General features: G+C 40.3%; 1 long non-coding RNA gene across 1 annotated transcript; it reads right to left on the reverse strand.

Moving 5' to 3' along the window:
• Positions 1-1,144: 1,144 nt before the first annotated feature.
• On the reverse strand, positions 1,145-25,263 carry LOC147752730 (uncharacterized). The gene is made up of 3 exons (XR_015313296.1): positions 25,019-25,263; positions 1,384-1,492; positions 1,145-1,184 (listed from the first exon to the last, which is right to left on the reverse strand). It is a non-coding gene; the product is annotated as an uncharacterized LOC147752730 (long non-coding RNA).
• Positions 25,264-26,419: the final 1,156 nt, after the last annotated feature.

Raw genomic sequence — 26,419 nt, forward strand, 5'->3', positions numbered from 1 at the left:
ACCGACCACAAGTGTTTGTATGTTGATTTAGCGCCTTATCCATGCTCCGGATGCGTACAGTAAACCGTAACACTCTTAAGAGATGTTTTCAAAATACTTTAAAAAAGCGAAATCAATAGGCCATTTCTAGTGACCACTACCGGCCTTTACTTCTATTTTGAAAATAACAACTAACTGCTACGCCGATGGGAGGCAGTACGTCTCTATTTATACAAATCTATATAATAGACTTAAGCAATTGGTGAAAATACAATATTGAGAGGTTTTAATAGAAGCCCGAGGTTCGGATTCGAACCTGGTGCCAAGCAGTCAGTCAGAAACAATGGTTTATTGGACGGCTTATAAACGATACAAAACCATGATGAGTTTATAATTTTTGTCAGCTTACCGTATTATACGAATGCTAAAAAACATGCAGGAAATTTAGTCATTTCATTTGTTGCCATGTTTTTTTTTTGATTAGAAAATTTCAACTCTAGTTTTCTAACAGTAGTTCTAACAATAGTTTGTGACAGATTTTTCTTAATTTTCAGCACAATCTATCTAGGTTTGTTATATAACAGTATACATCACAATAAAATCTGCAGAGTCATTTAATTAACGCGCGAGTAACGTACTAATGAAGTATGTATACTGAACTGAAGCTCGAGCGTCAATACGACCTTAGTTTATTTGTCAGCATCAGCGACAATCCTGCGATACATGCAGATTTCTCCATTAAAAAATAATTCATCCTAGCATTTTAAGCAGAAAGGTTGATCGTTCCTGATAGCGTAGATATGGAAAGGGATGGTGTTACTTGACATTCAATGATTTTATTGGCTTCTTTTCTTTTTGTTTGATATGTTTGAGAATTGTTATTGAAACAATAATGCTTAGGTACTAGAGTTTTATATCGTTAGTATGAACTTACCTGTTCTGGAAGCGGAACTTAATGTCATCATCTTCATTTCCTTTCTCAGGAAGATACTTAGGCAAACGTTGTAAAGTTCTATTTTTCTGCTAACCTCGTCACCTCTCGCAATACTTTACGTACCCAGCAATTTGGTTAACAGGCAGCGATAGCAGACGTTTTGTCCGCTTGTTACTTACATGAGCTTGAAGTACGATTCTGTGCATCGTTCTCAAGTTTGCTCGTTGATCTTTCTGTGCTTCCCTCGGACTATCCCCCGGACTTTCGCTGCCTGCGTTTAAAATGACGCAGCTGATGTAATCTCTGTTCTTATTCTTTGTATCGCTCACTCAATGTGCATAATGCTAGTACGTAAGCATATGCCAAAAGCAGCGGTTGGGAGAGTTAGTCTTTCCTCGATGATTTTACGGGGTATGAGATCGTCCTTTGGGGCAAAGACCTTTGAGATAAGACTCAGAGCGGGCACCTACCTTATTTACCTTAACTTCGTCGAGTTCTGTCTGGTGACAGGAGGATGATCCTGTGTGTGTGCTTGTAGCACATTGTGCATGGTAGCCCGAAGTGGCATTGTCGCAAGAGCTGCGAAAGGAAAACCAACGTCAGAAGTGTTCTACTAGAAAAAAAGAAAGCTGCATCGAAGACTAGAGGAAGATGGCAGTTAATTGGTGTTAACATTATTACTACTGAATTGGGTAGTCCAGCTTTTTCGGCAGTTCAAATGTGTGGTTATAAGGATACTTGAGATAAATTTTTAGGCCAGGTTTTGTAGTTTATATCTGCGACGTTTTACAAGTGTTCGTTCAGCCCTTTTATCACAAATTCTTTCCTTTCTAACTTAGTAGACATCAAAGGTTTAGGTGTCCACTAGAAAAATAGTCGAGACATCAAAGGCTATGACTTTGCCAGCCCTCTAAATAAATTTTAAATAAATGGCAAATATGCCGTCAGTGAGATTCTCTCATCTTACATACATCACAGAAACCTGAAAGGCAACATAGTTGAATCAAGTTAATGAATGAAGCAGCTGGCCCCGCAATAGCTCTAAGCTTCATCGAAACGCGGAGAAGAATGTTCCAGCGCAGTACAAATATTTAGTTAAACTCCTCGGATAAATTAGTAATCTTTTTTTTAGGTTTATATAGCATATAATTTAACTTAGGAACGGCAGCACAGCCAACCGCTCAGAATCATTATGGATAATCCTACTATAATGAAAGCAATCTTTTCTAGTACTTATTTTTATATTAATGTTCTGTTGAGTTTAGAAAAGATCAAACAGACACACGGACAGAACATTCAATTAAATAGCGAGCCAAATTTTACTATAGCAACTCCATTACGAACCTGCCGAAGGCCAGACGGACGACAGCTCGCCGCAAATTGACAAAAGTTGAATAGGGTATTAAAATAGGGTACATTTCTGCGGTAGTGTACTGACACAAGTGAGCGCGGCGGATAGCATGCATCAATGTTTTTAAACTCCTGCAGGCTTTCCGCTTGATGGGACCACGTTGGAGTCAACCCATTTGCCAAGACGACAAAAAAGGTGATCCCGAAGAGAACCGCATAATCGACTTCTGTTGCATAGAAGGTTTAAACGTTGTTCGTTTTGAACGAACCGTTCCATCATAGCAGGCACAGACAAGCCCATCATATTAGGTGATCTGCGCGGGCTGCTGTGGGGAATTGCCGAAACCGCCTTTAAAGACAGCAGATCATTCGTTGCATAATAAAACAACTGACGCGAAGTGTACGGCACGAAAATAGGGAAAAAAATATCGTTTAATACTGACTCTTAACGAACATCGTGGCATCGATGGCTGGGGTGAGCGGAGTGCGGGAAGCCAACCCGAAGTCTACTGATCGAGTCAAAGTCAGTTCTCTGCTTACTTCCCCATTCTTCGTCTCGACGGCCTGTCTTTTTGACTTATTATACATGAAACATGTATGAGCTAGAAATATGTACAGGGTATGTTGCACGGAATCATGAATAATGCGGCTGCGTCCTGGCTATCAGAAGCTCGACGCCAGGCTCTTGTGATCGTCTTCTCCCACGGCCTGTGACAGCCAGGATTGCTATTCTAGTTGTCCTAGGTGGAAGTCGACTGCATTTTCGAAATAACGATAATTCCATGTATTTTGAAGACTAAGGGTCCGAACAGCTTCATTCACAGAACAAGGACCATAAGGCCGTACATTCTCAACAATAAGAAAAAGATATTAGATTTTTCCTATATCGACGATATGCGTGAGAATTTAAATGAAAGAAGATTCCTCATAAACTGTCAAGCAACGTACACCCGGAAGAGAGAATGCTCACAAAGCGAGTCTTGTGACCACATACATATGGCTGATATTTACTATCCATAGCCATGGAGTAGACTGGAAGAATATGTTGTAATATTACGTAAAGCTTCGTTTGTAGACTTGGTGCCGTATTAAAAAGGAAAAAGTAATAAAAGCGCAGCGTTGACCGAGTTCATTAGGCAAGTTGAAGTAGAGGTAAGATAAACAACACGTACTTTATTACATTTACATCGAAGCTCCACAATGATAATTAAGTTTAAGTTGTAATTTTTGCTCTAGCGTTCGCCTTTACTGGAAAAACGATCGAATCTAGAAGATAAACCGTAGCTTGTGGAATGCCTACAGAAAGCTATGCAAGTAATGGCTACCTGTGTACAGGCCGGCTACTGAAGATTCCAAATCGTCATTAACCAGTGATTTTATTTTTAATTCTAAGGTTTTTGAATAAACGGGATTAAAATTTGAGCAGAAGAAGTAGCGATTGTTTATTCGAGCCTCGGAACAAGTTATATGGCAAAAAACACTTTTACTCTAAGATATTAACTTGACAATTGCGATAAAAGCAACAAATAGCAAAAAGAGCAAGAAAAAAGTATTCACAGCGTTATATAGGACACTTTTGTAAAGTCCCATTTGTGTTCGTACCATGGTATATACATATATATACAAAAATCAATATTGGGGTGTTGTAATTTCTGTTGCCATCAAGTAGTATCACGCACCTCTTAACTTAACCAATGAAGTAAAAGATATTACTTATTCCCTAACCCTTATAGGCATTTAGTCAGTTCCTCTGCACAAAACCGACAACGGTTGTGCATCGCTGAAGGAAAATGCCATCGATGGGTAGATTAATAAGAAGCACTGGTGGAAAACTGTGACATAATTTACTAAGACACTGAGGCCTTTTATCGTTCACACATTTTCGTCAGCCCGCTCGAGATTCACCATAATCCCCTTAGGGGATAGCTACTGTAAAAAAGGATACCGCGTCCTGCCTCTACGTCGCTGAGCAAGCCAGCAACAGAACCACAGATGGCCACGACTTAGTCTAGGACGAAAGGTTGTCCCGAGGGAAACCCCAAGCGGTCAGTGCTGTTCTGAGGCCATTAGTCTCTGTTAAAATAGCTAGAAGTAACCCTTCAAGGCCCTCTACATAGAGTCCCCGGATATTCGATAGTGAGGCGCAAACTCAAGACGGCCGCTGCATTGTTATGCACGTTTTGTCGTTTGACGTCCCCAGCTTTTAGGATTGTATGTTGAGGGCATTAGCCGCCGCTAAGCTTATCGTCTTGATTTTTAACATTGAGGCCGCAGTCAATGAGTGGAAAGCGCAAGCTACGTTGGGAAATTTCTAGCAAAGGCACTGTCTATCGACTGTTTCCTTGAGAAAATGTGCTAAACACTTGCTATTCGGGTGCCAGCCCTCAATTATCGGCATTCCTTATGGGGCAAACGGTCACGTCGAAAAATCATCTATCAAGAAAGGAGGACCTAACGGGCCTAGCTCTGACAGCTGGTACGGTTATTCGCAATTGCTTGGCGTCAGGCCTCGATCGACGTATCGCGTAGCATTATATGGATACAATACGAAAACTTAGTGGACTAAGGCTGTTGCTCCGAAGGAAAGGAATCAACTCAGTTCGAAACGGGCGAGCTGTCAGAATCCGGGTTGGGCAAATCAAGCCATTTTATAACTGGAAGTCTGTGTCCCTCTTGCAAAGGTCAAACTCTTTGATACGAGAGCTAGATTTTTAGCTTGTCTCCTGGCATCAGGAGTCCTGCCTCTTAGATGCAGACGCCCATTAAATAATACCCGATAGTTGGCATGTATGTACATCTAATCAGCTCAGTACAAATACGCATGGCAAAATAAGGCGGGTGTCCTTTCTATATGGATTTAGTGAGTTTAGCAACTAAAAACTCTATAAAATGACGATGCTCTCACTAGAGATGTGAGAAAACATTCAATTCGCGCGATCAGCGTAAACAGTGCGACCAATCGAACAGCTAAAATTTTCTATCGGTACAACATTGGTTATTTAGTTATTTTCAGCTGATTTGTATAAATATACCATTTACATTAAAAGCTATAGATATGAATATAGCCTGCTAGTTGCATATAGTGCGTTCGTTATCATGATCGTCTTACTATTTGGTATAACTGGATAAAGTAATTAATCTCCTTAAATTATGTTATCGGTATCTAAATCGATACGTACCTTTATACATCATGTTGCAACAAAAAGTCATATATCTTTTATCGTTTGGCCTTATATACGAGGTGAACCTAATAATAGTGTATATTGTAGAATATTTTGTTGAAAAAACAAATTTCGATTTGTTATGCATAGTGTTTCGTGAGAGTCCGGCTATCAGCAACTGATAGCTGACTAATTCTAGACGTCGACACGGCTGTACATTTGCGGTGGCAGTGACTTCAAAACGATTTTTTAGTTCAGAGAGAACAATTGTCATCCGCACTGCGAGTTGCCTGAATTGGATGACGAGTTTTTCAGCAGGCCACATCGAAGAGCAGCCAAAAAAGGACAAGTAGAGCCGTGTTCGGATTTGGCCTTTCTGAGTGGGAGTAAGCCGTCTTCACCAAAATCGATCATGGACCGGTTAAAGCCGATGCGGTACGTCGAGCTTGCACTGTCCGAGAGTCTGAACGAGTTACAGAGGCAGATGTGGCACCACTAGGCTGGCTTTACTTGACCAGCCGTCAGGCGGCAAAAAAACGTCTGTTTTGTAACTCTGTGTGAATAGCCACTGTCACCGCTCTTCTCTCGAAAATAGGCTTCGTGAAAACAGCGAAATTTGGTCAACAGGACGTGCATGTTGGATTGGTTGATAGAAAATGATTCGAATGCCTCTTATACTTCGACCTACCTAGCTTCCGATGAACCAGGAGCCAACTCTCTTCTTTAGCGGCTCGTACTGGTATACAGCATTATACATTGTCGATGGTCTCGCTATAACATGGCGTATTATCATGGGTATTGTACTGTGCTACTACAGAGCGCCGTAATAGGGTTCAAGTAAACGTATTTCAGGTGAGCATTCATGAGATTGATTTATTAGTTTTTCGCTGAGTTACTGAGTTTAGGCTATTTTTGGATGCTGATGCTATGTAGTATTATATCTAATACACAAAGCTTACCGTACAGAAATAGAAAAATCACGTGAACGCAGGTTGGTTCTACACATTTTACGAATCCCTTACCGAATTCTGAACGAATTCAAACCTTCGAACATCTCCTATCTATACTATCTATCTTTACTAAATGTGTCCCCGTGACGCTGGAGGCAATTCAAATGACGCCATGCTTAAGCATTTCCGAAAGCCTACTATGAATTTCGTTCAAATGTACAAAAAGTAGAATCATCGTCGTCGCTGTTTACCCCACTGTCAAATGTCTTTTGCACTGAACGGAAGCTTGAAACGCTCAGCCCGCTTTAGCGTCTGAGTGACGTATGCAGGACTAGTGTGTCACGGATAGCTTGTAAGTCTAATTTATACCTTTCTAACAGGTCGTACGAAGACTGGACTAGAAAATTTACTTGAAAAAGAAACTATGGACGGGCAAAAGCAGCAATTGTGACAATTCTAACTAACTACATACATTTTTTCAGCTTCCAGTCTCACTGTTTGTATTAGCGGCTAATCATCGCGCCCTCGGCTGGTACCACATTGGCATCAAGCTATGTCACTGAGGCTGTGATTTTCACGCAAAAATACGAATTAAAGAAGTGTTCGAACTGCACATATGGGTAAAAGTGTTCTTGTAAAAATGATGTTTCAATAGTGACTGGTCGGACCAATGCGCAGCCCTCGACGTTCTAATACTGAACGAGCCGTTAACTATGATTGAAAATAGGTAGGCCACAGGAGTGGCATCCTAACACGAAGGCCGCAAATTCGCGAGAACGTTACTGTATAAAGTTGTGACTGAGCTACGCTTACGGACAAGCAGATTCACAATTAGTTATCCGGAGTAGCTAGCAACTCACAACAGAGATAATTTAAATAGAACAGTTTTGCTGATAGGATCATCCAACGCTAGTCGTTTGAAGAATATAAGCTGAGATAGAATGCGATAACTACATAAAACGACCCTGAAATATAGGTGTCTTCATTCAGTTTTGACCTGACCCCTTCGATTTGCACTACAAATAAATAAAACTAAAGAACCATTCATCTTCGATTCATAGCAGGTCACGCTTGTAAGGACAAGATTGTACCTCAGAGCTACTCGTGACAAACCCGGTGACAAGGAAAACTTTAAAATAGCATGCATAGAGCCGCCGTTGCCTAAGAGTCGCCTGTTGCGTGTGTAACTTTTGGAAAAACTGATCGATCAGGTTTCGTGTTATCTTTCACAAGGAGCCGTTAGACGAGCGATAAATCTACGTCTACATTGCCGCTGACACACGTGAAGCAGGACTGGACATTGTACTAAAACGGACAGTAGGGCTCTGTCTTCCCGAGAGAGCTGGCAATTTTTTTCGCTCTAGCCTTATTTCGAGACTGCATAAAATCGTGGCAGTGCTGCGAAATTCTTGTGTAGTCCTGTTCCTACGCTGTTTATTTGTTCTTAACATTAACGGAGTACCCTCAAAGGATATAAGTTAATTAACTGACGATCGGAAGATATATGGCCTCCGTGTTTATCTTGACGAAAATGAATTATTACAATCGACGACGTTAATATCAGTGGTGAAATATGTAGTTTTATTATCCGTTTAACATTGTATACTATTAAAAAGGACTCCTGTAACAATTTCTTAATACAGAGGCCATGTGCGGTTAAATTCCATTCGTAATATAGATTTGGTTATTTCAGCAAAAGAAATTCTGAAATATTCGGTTTGATATAATAGTTTAGCTGTGCTTAGATTTTTATGTCGTTCGAAAATTTCGAATATGTGCCTCAAACGTGCGTCCAGGGAATGCTCATCGGTAAGTATGCAGAAGGAAGGACGCAGATAATCTCGAAATATTATGCAAAACGAAAACTTCATATGGATCACTTTCGAGTGTTCGGAAATAATGGCAAGAACAGTAAATGCTGCCGAACTTGCCAGTACTGCTTGCGTTGACAACAATTTTACTTTAAAACTGGTGCGCCTACTACGATAAAAGGCTGTGAGCTTTCAGTAGTCGTACAATAATATAAATAGTTACGCTAATACTACAGGTTAGGTTCACAATGGATTATATTTATTTATGAAATCAACAACTGGATAGCGTTTGTTGATATTTCCTTAATCATGCTACTGTATTCGGGCAGCGTAGTCTGGACGCAGTCCCTTAGAGTACGTTGTGATGGTAATCATAGCTAAGAAGCCTTCCACCACGCTTGTTTAAATCTCAGCAATAATAAAAAATTATGATCAAAACAACAAGGCGCTAAGCAGAAATAAGGAATTAAAAAAATATAAAGAATCATTATTAAGATGAATACTGCTGGTATACTTGCCATGCTGTTCCATAGAATCCCCAGATAGGTCCCGCAAGACCGCCGACCTGGTTAGATTCCTTGTAGGACTTAATGTTTTACCGAAAACTAAAAGCTATTATGTGGATTTCTTTGCTTAAAAAAAATAACTAAAAATCATTTTAGGTAATAAACATAACGAGGGTATATGTCATGTTTTGCTCATTACAAGGCCAAATAAGGAATTCTTCTCTAACAATCTAATACGACCTAATCTCACTGTTTAGGCTTCTACCAACAATTCTTTTACAGTAAAGTGAGTGTTCCGAAATATTTGTTATATATATGTTATATATATATATATATATACATATATATATATATATATATATATATACTTTTTAGTTTTTTTAACTTACACAATTTGTGATTTATTATAACCAGCTCTTCGAGCCAGTCCGATCCGCTAAATTATCACGTTCATGGACTCAGCGTTTGTGTTAGCACGGGAGAAACTTTCAAATTTATCATCATCTACTTTGTCATGGATTTACGTGCCCCCGGCATGTACACAAAAAGTTAGGTAATTTGTACGAATCGAATCTGGCTGCGGTAAAAGGCAACTTGGCGCCGACTACTTGAAGTAACACAATTTGTCAATTTGGATTAATCTGATTTATCGGTATACGTGCCTTTCCGCTATTGGCCACCGGCCCATCAAAATGCCCATGTCTAGAGCAGTCATCGCTCGATTGGAGGTGCCTTCCGTTGAATTCTATCGCTTGAATCTTTATGGGACTTCACAGATATGTACATCAAGTAACAATACCATTTTTCCACTGTTCCGGCCAATGACGTGTTACGTGGCCCTGGTTCTTAGCCGGTTATCATAAACCAATTGATGATGAAGTTACCGTTTTCTAAAAGAGGGAATTTCGTATAGGATAAAACCAAAGTGTACTAGTATTCATAACCGTCATCTTCTAGGTTGTTAAGTGTTTACATCATAGCTTATGGGGTCTTATAGATTTCTAGGCAACTTGTTAAGTGTTTACATCATAGCTTATGGGGTCTTATAGATTTCTAGGCAACATGTTAACTGAAAAATGAGACCACCGATTTACGTCATCTTATATAAGGCGATCATGCATAAGGTGGATTATAATTGTTTAGCTGTTAAGTAACCTGAAGTTCTTTTTGCTAGCGAATAGATCTCGTTTAGATTTATCATGCAAGGTACAGTAACGATAAACTTGCTATGAATAAGTTCGCAGATTCCGTCATCCGTATATCCCGTAAAATCTGCTATGCATCTTTTTATTATACTCGATAGACCAGGTCAAGGTATTAATTCTAGTTAAAATAGTTGCCTCAGAGATACACTTCGATATAAGTACTTAATGCATCAAAAGCTCTTTGGGTATTCCCCAAAATAGGTAAAGGCACTCGTCCTATGCCGTTTCGCTGGGGCGAATATCCACGCCGAAACAATCAATGGTGAGACTTTAAAATTTTCCATAGGAACTATATTAGTATTTTATTTCGACTTAAGTCCTGTCCATTATAAACCGCGATAGTAGATTTCAGATTTTCCAAAATATCAATAACAACCCACATGGCAACAATGTCGAAGGTTATATTGTTTTCTAGTAAATATTCTATGTAGTAATCTGTGTTATTCTCACATTAGCGTACAAATTCAGCTGACACTCTGCAACAAGTACGTACGTTTTCGTACGTTCTACAAATTATGAATAAAATTGGTTGGAAGTATCAGAGGTCGATATTACTCGAGGTAACATACATTAGGTGACTCCTGTTAGGATAAACACTGCTCAATGATTAACGTCAAGGAAATGTCCTAATAGCAGCCTATACCTATGCATACATAACCGTTGCGCTCCGCTGAGCGAGTAAAAGGAACGACGTGGTACTAAATAGACGGCCAGCGTTAGATCGGTTCAGCTTAATATAGCCGTCAGTAGCTGTATCACATGTAAAGTTTCCAAACGTCTTAGACATCAATGGCACATTGTTTATACATTGAGTGTTCCACATAAAATTCTAAACATCTGTGCTCTTCTGGCCGACTAATTTTATTTCTAATTTATTGGCCTTCGCCTTTCGCTGAAGGCACCTCTTTTTTTGTCTCGTCATGTCCATAAAGTTATTCAACAGATACACCTCTTTCCAATTCTGTGCAGAATTTATTCTAAAATGTTTGAAAGCCCTTCCGGCTAGAAAGCTTTTATAGCGATGTAAAGAAATACGAAGCCAAACCATTACTGAACGAGGAGAAATATAGTCCCAGCAAGACCATCACGAGCAAGCAATACGATGGCCTCAAACAGGAACAAGGAGATAGAATCGTACCCTCGCTTGAGGCATGCCGTTTCGAAATTCCTTTTTTATTTTTCCTACCTTTGTTGACTTTCATGGTCACGTACGTGCCCCGGGCAAAGCAGGTCTCAACACCCAAGGACTGCGCCAGGCATGTAAGAGGCACTAATCTTATGCACGTGCCAATGAAAGATAGATGAGAGAAAAGAGGCGCTGCTGCCTTACCTGTCGCCGGCTCTCACTTTATTTAGATTCGTTCCCGTACAAAAGACCATTGTATGTGTCTGTCCCACTGTCGCTCTGTCGTTTTCAGCCGGTACATCCCACTGATTGAGAGTCACAGTTTTCTTGTTTCTCCTAGGAGGAAAGATATCGCGCGTCCTCCGCAATCATCCGTCTTTTCGTTTAGTATGGTCGGCTATAACGTGATGTGTTAAAGGTTATTGCTGTCGTTGTAGTGCTTTAACCTAGGGCGTCGTTGAAAGATCGAGGACAGCTTGAAATCACGCACGTACCGCAGTGGGGAAACAAGTAATGGTGCCGACGAGGTGCTTCGTGCGTGTTGCGCGTCCTATCTGTACTGTCGAAAAGGTATGTTTATAAGTTCGAGGCGGATAACGGTGATGCAGTATTACGTTTTTTGCATGCCTCACATTAAAGGTAAAAAGTTTCGCTTTCCTAAGTAAAACGAGGCAGGAGCTGGTACGTCGTGATGCGCAGTAGAATAAGTAGGTGCCCAGTAGCAGAAAAAGTACAAACGTAATGGAAGCCCCGTTTTCTTTTGAGTCTTTAGTGTCAACAGTAAAATTTTGCATTACAGTGGTTATATTTACTTATCAGAAGGTTTTTCATGCACACTTTCAAAGCATCGTACTACGTAATAGGATTCAGAGGGAATCCCGGTTGCCTAAACACTTCCCCGCTACTTACTTTAGCGCTATTTTTTTTGCCAATAGTTTACATTTTTTTTTTTGAGAACTTCTTAAAACCAGAAGCGGAACTTACTTGCGTCGTTTTAGAAAAATTCGTAGTTTATTTCAATTAATTCTGTTACACCTAACCTCTCTAATCCCCGGATTACAGATTGACTGCAACAATGGACTGAAGGTAAAGGAGAACTTGCATCATATAAGATAAATAAATATTTTTAAAAAATAAAAACTTGACCAGTGAGATAGCAAAATAAAGGGCTTCGACTTACCCCTGTTGCACGAGTCGTGCCTCTTCAAGCCAAAGTTAAGCAGGAACCTCCTGTTCACGCATTCCAACAATAAAACAGATCATCACTGTCAACTTTATGTATCAGTTTTTTTTAGTTTCACAATGAAGCTGTAAATCGCAAATCCCCCACTGAATTGTTCTTACAGTCACGATGCCAAGCATCAGCTGTTTCAAGCGTTTCATATGTATTGAAAAATTAGGGTAGGCGATTAAATCTTATCAAATAGCGCGTTTCATTCAGCTGTTTCTCATTTTGGACAATGAATTCCTTAGATGCAATGCTAAAGCTAGTCAACATTATATTCTAGAGCTTATTGCCATAGAAACTACTACGTCCAAGTCTCAAATAATTGGCTAAGCCCAAAATCCTTTGGCCTGTCTCCGTAGTAGCGCAAATGAATGGCGCGTGTATCTGCTAAACTCAATGATATGTGGCTGTCTAGGCTCCATATGGGCGTAAACATACTTTCTCATTGGGTGCTTCTGAAGCATTGCTTAACGGCTTAAATAGCAAACATAAGACTCAAAAGCATACAGTTTAAGCTTCTATAATGCAAAACAAGTATCTATGCAAAACATGACAGTAATTAACAGAATACTTGCTGTGATTCTACCCTTGGGAGTTCAAGTATATAGCAGATTTCTTTGATTGGAAATAAATGTTAATATATACGAGCATATTAGCCGCTAATATGGCCTCTACGTTCTTGTTTATGGGTCATTTTGCTTTGCAGTGCTCTATTTTTTACGAAATATACATTTCGTATGGCAACGTAGCCACCAAATGATGCTTGATTGTACTATCTATTTAAAGACATCATTCTTGGGCATACGTTTCGCATCAAACGTTCTGACGTACGGTGAGATTGGCGGCTAGCCCGTTTAACTAAGACTTATCCGGTCTCGTAGAAGCACTGGAATCGGAAGGCACTACACAGAGATCGATAATAGTAATCTCTTTAAGCAGCGAAAAGGAACCACGTTACCGTGCTTCGCCGAATGCCACCTTTTATTCAAGTTTTGTCCGAAACTCCCAGCGCTGTACGTAGCCGAGCTACATCTTCATCAGGTGTTTTTGGTAATCTGAAATAGGTAAGCTTGTGGGACCTGATCAAATAATTGGATTAGTATTATCGTACATTGTAACTAGTAAGATGATTATGTGAGAGCTATGCGCGCCAAATTCAAAGTTGAATAATGGACATCAAGTGCATCAGACTTTAACTTTAGTGATAGAACTAAGTTTACTAACAAAAACAGCTGCTGCTAGTGTCCCGTTGTCAGCGAATTTTCTGTTTGAGCTAACAAAAAACGCTTCGATGATTTTTTTTAAGTTTTACAATACAGTTTGGGAATAGACTGCATCAGCGCAGATAGAATAAGCTGCATTCGCCTATATTTTCAAATTCTCTCTACTTGGTGGACGCCAAATAACTCGACTCAGGACGTCTTATGGCGTAAATGAGTGGGCAATGGCAGGAGAAACGGTGGCGATTGCCTAATGATGAGCAATGGAAAAAAGAACCATAAAGGCATTGCGTGAACAATGAGCCTGCATATGGCATAGGAACGAAAGATTGTTATGACGCAGAAGACAATGCTGGCGGTGTGGCGTACGATGAAAGTAAGCTGAAACATCAGATACAACTAAGCCAAAGCGTCGCTATAGATAGCTTGCCTGTCGAAGATGAAATTCCTGTCGTGCAACTCAGCGCGTCTTGCGAAAAGGGTATACATACCCCATTGACTTTACCTTCCCTGTAGGTGTCCTCCTGTGGAGGGAATCCGTGAGTCCGTGTATTGCACGTGATGTAGTGACTTTATTATACCCTCTAGCAGACGAACTGTAAATGGAAGCAGATATTTTCTAGTAAGCTATCCGTCAACCCGCTCATGAGGTGCAGACTGGGTAGTAGGCAGGACGCCATACTCAACCCGCGTCGCACATAACGCTGGAACTGCAGCTGTGGGAAACGATAGCACTCTGATGCTATGCACTGAAACAGTGTGGCTATTAGGCGACAAGAGACTGTGTGGAAAGAAGCCGGCAGTTACTTCTGCTGACTTCCTTTCGGCAAAAGACGCCACCGTTTTTTGCTTAAAGCTGACAAGTTGCTAGCCGGAGCTAAAGAAAAATTAACAGTGCATGAGGTGTTGCGGCTGACGTATTTACATGGGCTTTTGCTGCTGCTGCTGCTTTTGCCGAAATAATGTACGTATGCAGACTAACTGTATACGTAGAAACGTATCATTCTACTATTCAATAGAGACTTTGGAAACGAGTGCCACGGGAACGCCAAGTCAAGATGTACAACTCGTCTAGAAGAGTCGCACCATTTCCCTCTAATTGTACTTTTGCAATTTGCTGTTTATATACACATCACATCTTTGCATGGTGCGTTTTTTTACGCAGGTTGTCGTTCCAATCAACGGAATACTATAACGATCATTATCGACGACCCTGCTCACATTGTTTTCCATTGATTCAACTTGAGCTTTGCAGGAGACGAATCCTCTGACATCTGCCAGGGTTATTATTGAGCAGCCGATAAGGAGTCCGCGCTCGAAGATTTCCGAAAAAAACGACGACGTAGCTGCGCCATCAGTCCTTCTCCTAATACCGAGACTCATGGGCTTTTAGCTTTCGAAACAAACAATTTATTTAGATTTATAAACCACCATTATATAGAAAATAGATGGGAAAGCCACAAATAACAGCGAATCACTTCTGCTTCTGCAAAAATGATCACGTGACTTTCTTTAAGGACACACAACACTCCTTACATTTGTCGTTACATTAGGGCGCACCAAATGCGATGCAATCCAATTGCGTTAAAGGATGGCGCGCATGACCTCTATTACTCTCGTCGCGTCCAATTTGCCCACTGTATGTCTATACCTCTGAATTGCTTCTAATTCTCATTGAACTGCCCTATTCGGCCCGTTGAGTTAGTCGAAAAAGCCCAAGAGGTCACAATTTTTTTTTGTCGCACTAAAAACTAATGTCTTTAGCTTTTGACGTTCCTATAACTGGTTTTCCCATAATGCAAAGTGTTTTGCTAGAGAACAATTTCCCAATGGCGAATAGACGCCGGTAGAAAGTAGGAAAATGGCCGGTGTAACACCTAGCTTAATCCCAAGTCATCGAGGAAAACAGCCTCCTTACCTACGAAGCAAAGATGTGACAAACAAAAGTGAAAGTGAACTGACTGAACGAAGCGGGAACTGCCGACAGGACAGAAGAGGATAAAAGCGGACTCTGCCTTTGCAGCGGCCACGCTGCTACCAACACTGAACAGACTACAATCGTTCAAATATCAATGATCCTAGGAATATAATATTTGGTTGTGTCTGAGATTCAATTATCAAATTTTACTAGCTGGGCTCCCTGCCACTCTAGCTTCACGCCGCCGGCGTTGTTTCGCTTACGTTTCTCAAAATGAAAGCTACAGTTTACGTGTAGGGATTGCACTCACGCGCGAACAATATGAACCAGCCTATTCCGCATACGTGTCAAGGTTTGTCAATAGCTTCCAATCACCAGTATCAAGGTTAGCGCTTATAGGAAATCTAGCCGCAACGCCCAGGTTTATCAAGTATTTGTCTGTCCACGTCGATGGACTGCTAGTTCATTCCTCGGCGTTACTATTACATCTGTTTCGAGCTGACAAAATTTCAGTTTTCCTTTGTAGGTTGAATTTGGTTTATCCTTGTACATGGTAAGATGGAAAATCGAATTTTTCCAGTAAAAAAAAAAGTGGTAACGGGCGCCTGTTGGGCCTTCTTACTCGGACTTCGTCCACCAGCAAAAGTCGACGAGCAGCAAGGCATAGAAGTTGGTCTCGATATAGCCGTTAAGATCGCTGCTCGGCTGCTACAGTTCCACAAATGCTAGAACCTCCCCTGGTCGCTGGACCTTTTTCAGCACAAGAACAATCTTGCGATCTTGCTAAAACCAAGGATAACTATATCGGTTATGCCCCTTCAGTTTCCGCCTAGCAGAGATTGCCGGCTTTGTTTCTTCTGTTTTTTTTTTCGGATTATCGAATCTTACTACTGAAATCGTGCTAAATAGAGACGATATGGCCATGCTGCACATTGCCATCATCATTACGAAACTGTGTATCCGATTTAGTAGAAACTATCCCAGTGTATGCATTTAGTGCGTGCAATATTTTGACATTATCTACACTCAGAGGTATCTATTAGTATATAGATATGTATGTACGATTCGCTTTCTGACTACGGTTTTTCTTGGTATTCTATAGTTTTAGAATTTCGACAGGGCTTATAGTCTGAAAACGAACTTTTTATGTAGTCGATTAATAAAAAGAGTAATTATTAGTAATATCTTATACGATAAATTTGAGTAGCAGCATCTCGTTAAGCTTCCATACAAAATTTTGGTCCAAAAATGAATGGCAGGGTCTGTGGGGTCAAAACGTAATTGGGCGCAGGCGGCGTCGTAGAACTTTTTATATTTCTCAATCAATACTTGAATACGTTCTTTCGAAGCGTCTGTGCCCGTATATGATTTTATTGATTAAGGAAGTTGGTTTATTGATTGCGTTACGCTGACGCTTGTGTGAATCTCAATTTTGTGTTTGTACTTGATAAAATCATTTGTCTATGTCCTGACACTTATATTGCCTTATAACTATAATACGGATAAGGTATGATTATTTATGGACGCAGTTGTCGATAAACTGAAATAAGATAAAGCAGGAATATATCAAAAGTAAACACACAGGATCAAAAGTGTATTTGGACCTTTTTAAAAATTGTTAATATACGTGCCATTCTGGTAGCAGAGTCCTGAGCTACAGAAAAAAAATACTTTCGATTCAGGCGACGACGAATTTTACGTCTGAAACTATAACGAATTAAAATGCTGATGGAAATTTGAAATTTTAGGGTTTCCGTCAGTCACATCATCAAAGTCCCATAAGGTAATACTATATAGAAACAAACAAACTGTTTATTTTTGTTTCACAGTGGAATTGCTTGTATGTCGTACTCTTACAGCATCTTGTTCCAGCAGACGGAATATAAGTTGAAGCAAGGCCACTGCGACCCTTCGTGTCTTCACCAGGTGGACTACTATACTGATTGCCTGTGCTTAGTATTAGGTTATACTGCGAACGTTCTTGAAAGTAATTTCCGTGTCCTGTTACTCTATTGACAACGTCTATATGCTCCGTTGTCCAATAGGCACTATACGTAGGATTCACAGCTTCGTAGGATTCACACAGTTTTGAGTGGGCTGCTTTAGGTCGGCTTACCTTGGCATATTTTTTGCAAACACATGAAGCTACAGAGAGGCTAGCACTACCAAGTTCCAGTTGCCACCCATATTCTGCTCATGAATTCGCTACGAATCTGCGCACGCCTGAACTATGCAGCTACGGTAAAAATGATCAGAGCTGAGTACAGTGCAAGCTTTAGCCGCGAAAGCTTCCACAAACTCTATTTGATCCTTTTGTGGGTATATGTTTACGAGTTGATATATCAGACTCGAAAGGTGACCTATTTTTATAATAAACAGAAGGTACGTGAGGCAAATCTTATTTCCGTAAAGATATATGTACGGCGAATGTAGTATATGTATACATATATGAAAGAGAGTAAACTGAAAACTCTGTGAAAATATGTAGATGTGCCAAAACGACAATTCTTATCATACATGTAGTCGTTTGCTAAAATTTCTATCTTTTCAGAATGACAACATAAAACCATGTGTCAAATCATGTCGACTTGACGAACCGGCTTGGCTGAAAAGTTGTCTACCTTACGTAAAAAACGTGCTTCACGCTTCGTTTAATACTGAACACACGCACAAGGTTTACTGAACGATGCGGGTAGCCATTCGCTTATTCTAGACCAAAATGTATGACCCTATAGAATCTCCTCACCGCTATTACAGAATTAGCTTCGCTATTATATGGGTGCACATAAAGGGCGTACGTATACGACGAGACTAGAATTCCAATTACTATAGAAACAAGTGGGATTAGTGACAGAAAAGAATCTAGAAAAGAGAGATTGTTGAGGAGGCAGGCGTCGGCTTCCATACGCCTCTCTTAGGGCCCCTTAGACGGCAGAGCAAAAGTAAAACAAACCCTAGGTTACAGGCAGGAAAGATAAAGGCGACACAAAAGGAAAAACGCTCTGGCCAAAAGTGCATTTAGCTGCGGCGGATATATACCGTGCATCTTTTCTTAAAGCTGAGCTCTCTATCGTCATGGCGTTTGTGTAGAGGAAAGTAACATCTTCACTGTAGATTGGCTACTATGGTGGTTCGGAAAATGTTCTTCACTGTTCGTCTACACCGAAGTATTCTTTTCCCAGTAAATGTGCATTCGTTGTAATAGCGGGGCCGGGTTGAGAATTTCAAATTCGAAATAATTCTTCTTCCTCCTAAATCCATCTCGCAAACTTCTATGGTTCGGATCGGCTAGTCTCTCAATATATTCCTGCGCACACCTTCAGAAAACTTCTAGGGATTTTTGGACGAGCACTACATCCGAGAGCTGATTACAAAGAACGCAAGTCCGAGTGCCAGCTGGTGGCAAGACACCATGCAGCCTCTGCAGACTGATACGCAATCAGTTCGCTGGTCAGCCTTACTCGATAAATCAAATTAGGTAAGAAAATAGAAGGGAGCGGTCGGACAGAGACTGAGATAACTGCAACGAGCTCACGGCGGTGGCGAAGGTGGGCATAGGGGGTTGACGATAACAAAATAGGGCTAAGGAAATCGGGACCTCCTAAGGGAACTACACAGCTGAAAAAAAGTCTTTGAATAATTTTTGCTTCTGCACAAGAGACAGCTTTTTTTTTCTGGCAGAAGGAGGTTTTGTAGGGATCATTTATAATAAGAATTCATTTTCGAAACCATATTATAAACAAGCACCATTAAAGCATCTTGACTTAAAACGACGGGACAAGAATATAAAAAAAGAGCTTATTACAATTCACTGGGGCGCTTGACAGCTTCTGAATGGATTTTCCAGTTCTATCATAAGCATTATATCTGATTAGTTGTCATTCGAAGGTGAGTGATGCTCTGGACCTTCTTAGAACAATGGTGGAAGATCGCGTTGAGCCCTCGGGTAAAATTTACTGCAAGAATAAGGTTAGGGGTCAATGAATCCTATGAATGAAAAGGCACTGTAAGCTTCAAAGTTATAAAAACTGTTGTTAAAGTAAAAATTCTAAACAAATACTTGGGCAACTCTTTAAAACTAACTAGGTTTTTCAGAAGCTTATAAATATAAATTTGCGTATACAAATATATATACTTGGCAAAAGAGCGTAGTCAAAGCATTGGATTGTATGTTCTACTACTTCAGCAATACACGAAACGGCAACAGACCTAATAAAGTAGGCCAACGCCTTAGAGTAGCGGTTATTATCTCACTTAAAAACTGGGGTCCTATTGAAAGTAAAAGCGAAATGAAGTACGTTTGAGGACATCGACCCTACAAGGGCAACCATCGTCTAGGCAGAATTATTCTGATCGGTGGAAAAGCTAAATGCAATCCATTTAGAATCTATTTTATAACCCCAACCAACATGTCCCATGTCCTGGCCCAAATTGTATAAATGATTAAATATTTATATGTTCAAACTTTTTGATTAATACAGCTTTGCCTCGTTCTCCATTTTCACGGTTGAGCTACTAAGCTCTTGTCGATTGCTCTTGATGAAGATAACAGTTGTCTAACATTAGTCTGTGCGGTAGGTCTGTGAAATGGCTTACAATCTCGACGATGAACTACTCAATTGTTGCGTTTTTTTGTTTATGTTTTGGTCACCGATCAACGAGACACAACCCGTAAACCCACTATTATATACATGTAAGTCCGTTAGTATTTTGTGTGCTCACGGGTATTTGATACGACCTCTTATCGTTGCTACTACTTTAATAATATTATTCGCTTCGAACCTATTAAAACGAAAATTAAAGGCTACAAGGTTGAAGCGTCCTGACTGTTCAGAGTTCCCTATACCTTTTAGGAAGGCAAACATTTAATGTTTTTCGTAACCTTATTACGACCGAAGGGCTCCTTCAAGCAATAATTGTGCAAATAAAATGTTGGCAATATACCAAAATTACTTGAACGAACACACTATTATAATTACGTATAATAGATTTTTCTCCTTAAACCCTTCTCAATCAAAATTTTATTGGTATCGCATGGCCAATACCACTAAGAACGTATATTAGGGTAAAGTTACGTATTTATCTATATTCGATATTCAGACCTAATAAACCGACGCCGCGACGTTGCTTTGACACATAGATTGTCTAACTTAGCTTGAACTTGCTCTATTAAATAGTTGCAATGTAAAGATTTAACATTTTTTTACACTGAGAAAACATTTAGAGCAAAGCGCAGAAAATAGAAAGACGTTTACATTTATTGCGACAGGTTAATTTCTATGAAACTTTGCGGATCCAGTAGCCAATGCAAGTTCAACATATTTAATTTTGAATGTTAAAATCCTTTGGCGCTATAGACGTATACTTTGAACGTGGAACGACGTATACTACGTGGCTACATGAACGTATACTTTGAGTTTCATGATCTTTTTTACTCAGTTTCAAAGTTACGTCCACCGAAAGTACAAAACTGTAAGGCTTGGTACCGATCGGTAAAGCAGGCCTTCAGTAACATTCAGTGAAAAAATAGACTTCAACGGTAACAATACTCTGGTTGCTTGCTTGTCTGAGGAGTTCCTTTGAAAAATGCAGATACATAAAAAGTCAGTTATTTCGAAAATACAAGCTAACTACAACGTTTAGTTATCGAAGTAGCTTTCGACATGAAAATTTGTTTAACTTATAACCTAACTTGTTCTCGCGCCGCTCTTGTTAGGCAATGTTACACAAAAAAAATAGATAAAATAACACACAGGCATAAAGCAGTAGGTCGAAGATAATTCTAGTCGGTCGTTGGCAAGCGGTTTCTGGACGTAAACAGTACTTATTAGCTTTTCGCGCGCCCCAAAAGCCCTATCAGTATAACAAGCTCAATGGGCGATTCGCCTGTGGAGTGCGGCACCAGCACAAACTTTTCTGATAACAATATATGTTTGTTTGTAACAATATATATCGTTATAGTTTTGCTTGTTAGGCCTAAGGACGCATTTTTATTATCTGTCGACAATAATTCAGTCGCTCACTAATCTGCGGGCCCTCGAGTGAGCCAAGTGCACTATCGAATATCATGCCTATCGACGTAGGTGTTCTAGATGTGAAATATCTCAGGCCTATTGCTTGCGGCGAGCCTTTTTGCAGCATGCCTCGGACGTTTCTTCATCATTGTACAAAAAATTCGTGTAGACAAGCAAACATTAACTTGCGTAGTTTTTAGGAACTGGTAGGATTTCTACTTTTTTTTTTGTCCTTCACACCGATATTTGAAGGCAACAACATATTCTGCATACGTACCTCCAAATTTCCCAAACCCTTCGGTGTCTTTTTTGGATGCGACACAGATGCTGCGAATACCAAGAGTGGTACAATATATGTCTTCAATGGCTTGATATTTGGAGCCCGGTCTTTGAGAACTAATGGGTTTAAGATCCGCGGGCGGCGTGTTTACGCGAATAACTAGCTATACCCGTTATATGTTCTGTGTATTTCGGCGTAACTGTTGTAAATTTTCCCAAATCATGTGCAGTATTCAATTAATATACATGAGAAGTTTCAAAATTGTATTTTAAGGACAAGCTAAGGTGTCTCTGCTCACTAAACCTTACCCTTTGCGTCCGCTTCATCAGTCGGATCATTGACGCCAACATTTTGCGAAGCTTTGAATAACGTTCTAACGCTGATTTAAGATCAAATTATGCCACGTTGAAATGCTGATGCGTGTTAAGAATTTTTCCTATTCGAATTGTGTCCCCAACAGCTACAAATTGAGCTTTTGTTCTGGTCCGTAAGCGAACTAAGCGTCGGATATTAATCTTTGCTCGTAAACGACAATTTGAATGACAGTTTGTGTGCCACTAGGGTTAATGACATTGGCCTTTCGTTTGTAGGCCTAATTTTTGACCCCTTTTTATGCAATGGGCGCCCTATACCTGTCCGGCACTTGAGCGACTTTGACGCTGTCTGAAAATTAAGTAGGGAATAAGTATCCCGCCTGAGATATCGAGCGCTCTAAAGAAGTATCGTGATGTCACTAGTTTTGGGTTATAGTTTGTTCAGATACTCCGATATGGTCTGGACTGACAGCTAGATCACGCACTATAAACAAGAAGGCCTTTTAGGAGGCAATGAAGGACGCAGTTAGTTGTATCGCAGTAATTCGCCGTTTGACGAATCTGTATATGTAAAAACAAAAGCGCTGAGCGTTTGCGCCTCCTCGCGACTGTGAGTCATTAATGTTCCGCTTGAATATCTCATAGAGCTCAACGCGTCTTGCACGCTTATTTTTTACGGATATAATTCTAACTCACTGACTAACAGAATGCCGTATTCTTTGATTACTTGTTGTTTTCTAGTAGCTCTATAAACTTCTTTCTGTAGGTATGCAAGCTTATGCTGATCACGTCCTTTTTTTAGCTGGACCTTTATTTTGGTTGATTTGCACTATCTTCCGCTTGCGTCGGACGTGTTCATTGACTCATTCGTGATGAATAAGTGAGTATAAGGTTCACGTCTTCAATAGTTGTTAACGACATTTCTGAGATTTGTTCAGTTTGTGGTGCGTCAGATAGCGGCCGTAATAAGCTATACGAGCCGTTGGGTTTTTCCGCATTTGCCCTTGATACGCTTAATGCGCCCCACTCGATACGCGAGAGAATTCATTAATCCAGAATAACTATATTGGCGTATTTCACGGCTGTTCTTAGATTGGCGTCGGCCTACAGCTCTAAAGTAGTATGAGCTGTAGCACTATGTGTGGGGGCCTGATGGTGTAAGCAACTTTGGACAAACGTTCGGGACACGGTTTTCTCTATTTTTCACGCATAACAACTGCTTCACGACGCGATATTCTGTCCTTGCGGCGTATTTTTAACACCACTGTAGCTAAAATAATTTGTTTCTGTTATTCGAATGATGTATACTTTATTAATTCCGAAATATTGATGGAACGTATACGACCCCATTCTTATGGAGTGAATACGAATTTTAAATATAGTTTCGATTTATGTTTACGGGATACATAATTTTTCCGTTAATTGCGTGATGTCTATCACTAAATACGATTAATACTGCGGGGGGGGGAAATTGTTACACCGAAATTTTACATAGATAGGGCAAAAGTTCCAACGTCAAGGTAGATTTGACTGTTACAAGGTAAACATTGATCTATTTGGTTGCTTAAGTGTTCGTACCAATCAATGAGTATATTTTATGTAATCCTCATTAGACATCATGGTGGTATTTCTTCAAAAAATTAAAGCTGTTTTCAAACTAGCTGTTCCGTACGACGGGAGCGCTTTGCACATATATTATTAATGGCGATGTTCATGCCGCCAGGTTAAGAATTTACCTACTCCGCTCCAAAAGTTTGGGGTCTTGCCCCCTAAGAAAGTTGCGGCATTTTTGACAATAACGAATGTTTTTGTCATGCAATCAAGAAATTTCTAGACCCATCTGGGCACTGCGTAACGACTACGAAATGAACTCCATATTGATTTCAAACTCAACTCCCCTAATGCGAATTCACATAAAAACAGCCTTTAACACAAAACTGTAGTTTTTTGTTTTTAATGAACATGTTGGAAGGCTTAGTCTGTCAGCCGTTGACTCGCGAAGAACTCGTCTGTACTGTACAAATCAGTGAAAACACAATACCAACTTGATGGATGTGGCAGTTCAATAATCATATGAAATTCGTGGAAAACTCAAAGCAGAAGCCATTTCGCAAACATGAACAGTTGACATTTCGTACTAGCAGAGATGGAGGAACATATTATCAATCCCGCATTACCAAAGACATGTTGTATCTATATTTCGCTGTGTTCTGTTTCTCTTTAACCTTAAGCATGTGGTGACACAGATGCCCCTTCTGATGCACGTTTTTTGTCGCGTGTCGAAAAGCCGCAGACGCAGTCGACAGACTATGCAGGATTATAACAAACATCTATCCTGTAACCAGTCGTCCCGCTTCATCCACCTTCGTTGAGTTCCGAAGTTCGCTGACAATAGCAATGGCTCGAGGCTAGTTCGGGTGACGCCTGGCCTTGGGAGGTTAGCGGCAAAATTCATCTTCTATTCTAAAAAATATACCTAAAGAATTCGTTGTTTGCATACAACGAATATTTTGGTGTAGTGTCCTACAATTTTACGCCGGCACGAAACGACTTAATAAACTCACTTAATGGCACAATTTTCCTTGCACAGATTTATATCAACTGTAGCACGGGAAGTTGCAGTTTCTTCAGAATCCTGCCGAACCTTGGATCAGATTTTTTTAAAGTCATGTTCTATCTATGCGGGTACGAATACGCAGACGGTTCAGGAAGTTTTCTTGAACCGAAGTGATTCGTCAGAAGAAAGTATCGTAAGGAAACGATCCCAACAATTGCCAATGTGCCACGTGCGCCGTCTTGTACACCAAGCGGCTAAAACGTAGAAAGAGAACCAACTCCAAAAAGCTAATCAAAGGACTACCGGCCCGCGATCAACTAATAACGCTTGTTATGCAATAAATATAGTTGCCCCTTTGGCGAGTATCAAAATAATAGAATTATGTTATTTTTAATATCGTTTGCATTTCAATAAGCCCAGTTCTTATAATGTTCTCACAGAATCTAAGCCCATGAAAAAGCTTACTCGTTTCTCACTGCTTTTGCCGAAGTACTTGAGCGAGAATATTATTATGTTCCGCTGTCATTATTAGCGGATCAATCTTAAACTCTTCAATGGGACTCGATCAGTCGAACGAGACGCAACTTCTCCGAATCACATTTCTTAGGGCTTTAACGGCGGGCACTTCACCAGATTACCAAAAACGTAGCGTATTCCAGAGCACTGACAAATCCTTTATGATTCCTTTTAGAAGGCTTTCCGGGTCCTTTGGTCATCTGAAAATCGAGAATAGAACAATCTTTGAGTATTAAAAATAATCGCGCCACAATGTTCCCTCGTTTGCTTTCCTTGACACACCCAAATTTATAATATGTTTAAGCGTATACCGGTTAACAATAACTAATTTTCTCTTAATGGTCGATTCCCCGGGGACTGACACCTTTGTTATTAGGAGCCGCTGTTACAAAGAAGAACTAATCCGCACAAGTAAATCGTTTCGATTAGCTTTAACGTGTCTGTCTCCTTTTGCCACCTGAAAAAAAAACTGCGAACACTAATGACGCTTCCCTTCATGTCGGACTTACTGGCGCTTGGTCAAGTACGACTTGCCTACATGGGTTGCCAACCCGGTCAATGCTGTCGACTTCACCATCAGGCCACTACTCAGTTGGGTCAGCGAGTTAACACGGACATTCACTTTGGTATACACGACACAGTAAAGGCGACGGATCAGTGTGAACCGTAGGTGAGGCACCGGCGTTGACAGACTAGGGTATAGGTAACGACTCAACGCACGGGAGTGTCGAAAAGGTAACAGCCGCCTTCAACCTTCCACCAAACAAATATTGCTATTTTTTTTCAAACAGAAACGGGAAGTGAGATCACGCTTTGCTGCACCTTGCTTTTTATTCTCCCCGTCTCTTGTCCGCTGTAACACAGAAGCGCGAACCTATGACGAAGTATACAGGGTGACATCAGTACCTCACAGAGCTCCCCTCAAAAACTATTTTCAGCTATCTGGGCAGCAATAAATTATCAATCATTTCAGAAGAAGAAAATAGCGGGGGTAATGAAGATGATGACTGAAGAAAGACATATGTATTATGTTAAGTATATTGAATCTTCTATACATTGTAGGCACTTGCTCACTCTGGCGATTTGAACTGATAGTAAATTTAGCTTCGTCGTCTGTTAATGCACCCAAGCGAAATATTAGCGGTTCTAAGAGATCATGTTCCGTCGAAAACAAGGTAATATCAAACTTTGATCGCGGTTCGAAGACGCAACAAGGTCGCCATAACACATTTATTATACCACGATATAATCAATCTTTGACTATTAGAATCTAATGGAACGCCTGAAGGTCACACCGGACGTAAAATTCGAAACATAGACAAATATAATTAACTTCCTTTATTACAAAAT

This window comes from Varroa jacobsoni, unplaced genomic scaffold, assembly GCF_002532875.2.
Source record: "Varroa jacobsoni isolate VJ856 unplaced genomic scaffold, vjacob_1.0 scaffold_1047, whole genome shotgun sequence".
Classification (NCBI taxonomy): Eukaryota; Metazoa; Arthropoda; class Arachnida; order Mesostigmata; family Varroidae; genus Varroa; species Varroa jacobsoni.